Source organism: Myotis lucifugus, unplaced genomic scaffold (genome assembly GCF_000147115.1).
Source record: "Myotis lucifugus unplaced genomic scaffold, Myoluc2.0 scaffold_361, whole genome shotgun sequence".
NCBI classification, from domain to species: domain Eukaryota; kingdom Metazoa; phylum Chordata; class Mammalia; order Chiroptera; family Vespertilionidae; genus Myotis; species Myotis lucifugus.
The window spans coordinates 839,934-845,679 of NW_005871409.1; the positions used below are offsets into that span (position 1 = coordinate 839,934).

A 5,746-nucleotide genomic window follows, 5' to 3' on the forward strand; every position below is an offset into this window, starting at 1 on the left:
AACCACCGAGGTTATGCAACAACTTAACCCTAGTTATAGAAATAGTGGCTATGATGGAAGGGGGGGACAGATCTTGGAGCACATCTTATAACTGACAGGAGAGAGCCTCAGAGTTATCTTCAAAATGAAAAGTGGGGAATGGGGCATGCTAGCTCTCGATGGGGTGCTTCTTTTGTAGACTCAGAAGGATTCCGAGAAGACAAAAAGTGTCCTGGCATACACCCTGGTGTCCATCCAAAGCCACACGATTTCCAACCATGGTAAATGATCTTGACATAACAGAATAGCCGTGGTGAGCATTCAACCCTCTTTAAATTTGTTCTCTCCGATTGGTTTTAGACTTAGTCCTGTTGACAATGGGGCTGGGAAAGCTACATTCATGAAACATCATCTGACTGGGGAATGTGAGAAGTACTTTCAGACTCAAGAGATCCATTATAAGCTAGACACAATTAGACAAGGACTTGTCTTTAACCCACTTGTCATTCTCAAGGTGCAAGTTTAAATATGCCACATTCAATTTTTAAAACATTTATGACCTCTGAAGAGAGATCTTAGCTCTTATTGTCCAGTGAGAAAAGGTTAAAAGGAAAAGCCAAAAGCACTAACCGACTTAGTCCTGTTTTTTATTCCCAAATAAATATTCCACATTCATTCCAAAGTCCACTCATCTCTTCCAGCATCCCAAAGACCAAGCACAGGTTCTGCTCTGCACTGACAGCACAGGACAGGTGCCTCTGAACTAGACTTCTGACTCTGGGCTGCAGCTTCCCTTTCTCACAGGGCGGCATCCTCACCCTCACCCTCACCCAGGAGAGCTGTGGTCTGAGCAACCTCTGGGTCGCGCTCATACTGTGCTGCCAGAGCTGGGTCCAGGACAACCTCTGGCGGAGCAAGAGCAGGCATGGCGGCAAACTCCCAGGTAGGGTCTCCAATTAGCATTCTAGCAAGCCAGAGAAGGGCTTTCAAAGCGGTAGTGACTTTTGGCAGAAATGCTATAGTACCGAAGGTTCTTCTTTCGGTGGAAGACCATTGATTTAGCCTTAACTTCCCTGTCCTTAATATCCACTTTGTGGCCACACAACATGATGGGGATGTTTTCCCACACTCGTACCAGATGTCTGTGCTGGTTAGCTCATTCTCGTAAGAAACTGGAAGTTACAGCAAACATTATAATGGCACACTGGGCTTGGATGAAATAGCCGTCTCTCAATCTGCTGAACTTCTCCTGGCCCGCTGTATTTCACACATTGAACTTAATAGGCCCTCTGTTGGAACACAAGGGGAGGGACCTCAACACCCAGAGTGGCTACATACTTCTCACATTCCCCAGTCAGATGGTGTTTCATGAATGTAGCTTTCCCAGCCCCATGGTCACCAACCAATACAAGTTTGATTTGAACTTGAGGTTCTCCTTGGGCAGCCATGGTGATGTTACTGCCAGAAGCATCTCTAGGCCAGTCTGACTGAGAGACAGTCCTTGGCTTTTTCTACCTCTCACTGTAGGAAAGGTTTTTACATCTGGAACTCAATTGTCCAGTTCTTCCCTCAGCTCTTCATTACCTTTTTGTGGGACATCAGTGGTGTTTGGCAATATCCAGGCAAGTATGTCATTCTTATAGCTACCATTTCCTAATACTTAGGATTAACTAGTGCTCCCCTTTCTCCAGCACACCCTCTGAACCCACTATCAGTGAAAGGTTTAACAACTGGACAATCACCTTATGGTAGGTTTGTCTTTGCTCCACTTACCAGCATTGGAATACTGATTGTCAGACAGGTGGTGAATGATACAACTTTAAAACCTAGCTTCAAAAATTATTTATCTTCTCATCTGCTTTCTTGAACCATTCCCAGTACCAATGTTCACAGTATATTAAGGATCAACATTATGATGTTGGCCTGCCAAAACCTTGATCTACGTGGCAGGGAGCATTAAACAAGCATTTCTCAAGTGACCCCCATGTCAGGTTGAAATTGTGGAGATTTTATATGCTGCCTTGATCAGGTATGGGCTGCCCTGGAAAATTATGATTTAGAGCAGATAGTTCTTTACATTTGAGCAGACCATAAAGGAGACAAGAACTGAATGCTTTCTACTTACCACGCTCCCTACAGCTAGGCAGAAAGTCCTCTGCAGGAGAACTCCCACTACACTTTCTACGTTTACTATACTAGTGTTTTCAAGAAGCCAGCTTTGGGCTTTGTTAATTTCCTCTATTGTCTATTTCACTGACTTCTGCTCTTATTTTATTTCTTCTCTGTTGGTTTGCTTACATTTAATTTCCTGTTATTTTTCTAGCTTTATGAGATGTACACACTCACCACTAATATTAAAGTTTTTATTTTGGTCTATTAGAAACATTTAAACCTAGACATTTCCTTCTGCAAACAGATTAACAGCATCAGACAGCTTTATAAGTTAATATCTCCCTTGACTAATGGGCTATTTAAAAATTTATTGCTTAATTATACGTATTTGAACCTTTTCAAGTAACCTTTCTTGTATTTCCTTTGCCTTTTTGTATAACTTAACTATAGGAAAGAACATACTCTGAAGAGTTTCAACCCTATGAAATGTGTTAGGATTTTCTTTCTGTCCCAGGATATAGTCTATTTGGAATATATTTTATGCATACTTAAAAAGAATGTTATTCAGTTATGTGATACAGTATTCTATTTATTTTACCATGTCAATGCTTATGAGTACTGTTTTTCTTTTTATTTAACCTTTATTCATTTTCTGCTTGTTCTAAGATAGCTTCTAATATGATTTTACATTTTTAAAGCTTTCTTTTAGTTCTTTTATTTTGAATCTAGTTATTTGATGCATACAAATTTAGAATTGTTATAACTCTCTGGTGGATTAAAAATTTTATTTTGATAAAATGTCAATGTTTTAATTAAGGGCATTTGTCATTAAGTCAAAAATGTATATTAATATTAATATAGACATACCAGAATCATGTGGTAAAAAATATTGCTTATCATCTATCAAAATATTTGAGTTTTATTTTCAAATTGAAACACACACACACACACACACACACACAAAAGAGAAACAAAATTCCAATCCTGGTTTTAAAAATAAAACCTGTAAGAGTGTTTGCTTCCAATGTAATATCTTAGCAGTTTAGACATATTTGCTAATCTTGTGTTTTGTTAGCAAAATACCAAATTTCAGAGAAATTGTTTTTTTCCTGTGGTTCCAGCAACATACCAGAGCAATTTTTAAAACATTTATGACCTCTGAAGAGAGATCTTAGCTCTTATTGTCCAGTGAGAAAAGGTTAAAAGGAAAAGCCAAAAGCAGAAATATAATAATTTCAGGAACATTGTTGAAATAGTTTTATATGTTGGCTGCAATATAAAAAGGAGCCTTCTAAAACCCCTGTGTAAACTTTAGGATGTATGATAGAATCCATTCCCACAACATGGCTCTTCTGTGCGCTCAGTATTTGTGTGTTTTAAGTACACTATTTTTAATGATTTGCAACAAAGGATGAGTCAACTGATCTGACTGAAAATTCTAGTAGAAGTGTGAATGCTCTTTTATTTCTTTCATAATACTCTTGGACTCAGTGCCTTACACATCAATATATTACTTTTAAGAGGAAGGGAGGGGGAGAAATGGATAGAAACATCAATGAGAGAGAATCACTGATTGGCTCATCCTGCACGCCCCCTACTGGGAATTGAGCCCATGTGCCCTGACAGGTTCACAGGTCGATGCTCAACCATTGAGCCACACCAGCCAGGTAGTATATTGTTTTTTAGAAGCAGAAGAGAACAGAAGGTTCTTTTCAATGCTTAATTTCTTAATAATAGAGTTTCTTCACTTTTCTTGTCTCAAAGAAAGGTTTGGGCAAGTCTGGTATGCATCCCCATTAGAGTAAGATGACTCTAGGCAGAGGATCAGCAAATTTCTGTAGGCCTTTGAGAAATAGAAAGAGTTTGATTTTGAAGAGTAATGAGGATGAGTCATCAGTCTTTTCCAAGTAAAGGGTTAGTATACTAAGTCAAGTATAGAGGTGGTGTAACTTAGACAACTTTCTGTCTAGACAATGATAAAATTTTCCTGAAAAATGCAGAATTTTTCTGAAAAAAAAATGTTAGAATGTTATGGAAACCCTTGCATTAAACAGAAAAAGGCAGAAGAAAACAGGAGGATGAGAGTCAATGGATAGTTGAAAGCAAGAGAGGGGAGGAACACGCCACAACTGTGTACAGAAGCTTGCAGTTTTATTCATAAACAAGCCATATGTGCTGGAGCATTACTTACATACTGTGCTCTGTGCAGGCCATGGAGGCAGAAGTATATGTGTAAGGGGTCAGACAGAAGGTCAGCAGTCACGCTGGCATCATGGAAGGAGTGACCTAACACCCTAACATTATGGAGCTCTAAACTGGGAGTTTGCTGCTTAAACACATCCAAAATTTACTTAGCAGATGTTAGTCATTTTTTACTGGTCCATTTCTGCTTTGGAAAACAAAAAAGCAAAAAAACAAAACAACAAGAATCATTAGAGTAAGCACTATGCATCCCCTTACCTAATTTTCTATCTCTTTCTACTGATTTATTCCTCTACTGCTCTCTATCCCTCTTTCTCCTTCTATCTTTATCTTTTCATTTTTGGCTTCTTACTTCTTCTTTCAAATTACTAGCTTTTTAAAGAAAGGTGAAAGATCAAAAGTTAACCTAGGCCCAGCTGGTGTGGCTCAGAGGTTGAGCATTGACCTATGAACCAGGAGGTCATGCCTGGGTTGCGGCTCAATCAGCAGCTGGGGGACGTGCAGGAGGCAGCTGATCAATGACTCTCATCAGATGTTTCTATCTCTTTCTCTTTCTTTCTCTCTGAAATCAATAAAATATATATATTTTTAAAAAGTGAACATAGGTAGAGGGTTAGAAAAGTGGGATGGAAGAAGAATTCAAGATCACCTATTTCAACCCAGTACCATACACAATGACTGCCTCTGCCACAACCTAAACTATTTTGTATATATTTTTTGTTTTTGTTTTTAATCCTCACCCGAGGATATTTTTTCATTGATTTTTAGAGAGAGTAGAAGGGAGGGAGAGAAGAAGAGGAAGAAGAAGAAGAAGAAGAAGAAGAAGAAGAAGAAGAAGAAAAGAAGAAGAAGAAGAGAGATCAATTGGGTATGTGCCCTTGACTAGGAATCAACCATCACACCTGAGACCCTTCAGTGCACTGGATGATGCTCTAACCACTTAGCAACACCTGCCAGGGCTTTCATATATACTTTATTCAAACTTCCAATACTAAGAACCTCACTACTTCAAAGTCAGCTTATTCTGTTCATGGTCAGTTATAATTGTTAGAAATATTTCTTATAGTGAGCTAAAAATTGTCACTTTCTAAATTTAGGCTAGTTAGCTCTACTGACTCATATTTATTTCTGGCATATTTACTGGCCTAAATCAGTTTTACTCCTCTTTATATCAATCATAAAGTTTCAAAAACTAGAATTTGTATTGTTTTTAATGTAACCCTCAGTCATTACCATTGAGAGGTGAATGACACTTTTGGTGCTGCAAGATCCAAAATGAACACAGACCCAGTTTTTTTAAAAAAAGGAAATCTTTTGTATCAAGTAGAAAGTTAGGTTAACACTTATAAGCATTCCAGAGATTATTAGATTATGCATCCTATATAATAAAGAGCTAATATGCTAATTAGACTGAACAGCAGAACAACCATCTGGACGACCTTCCAGACAACCT

General features: G+C 38.3%; 1 pseudogene; it reads right to left on the reverse strand.

Annotated features, from left to right (window-relative positions):
• Positions 1 to 777: 777 nt before the first annotated feature.
• On the reverse strand, positions 778 to 1,427 carry LOC102431621 (annotated as a pseudogene).
• Positions 1,428 to 5,746: the final 4,319 nt, after the last annotated feature.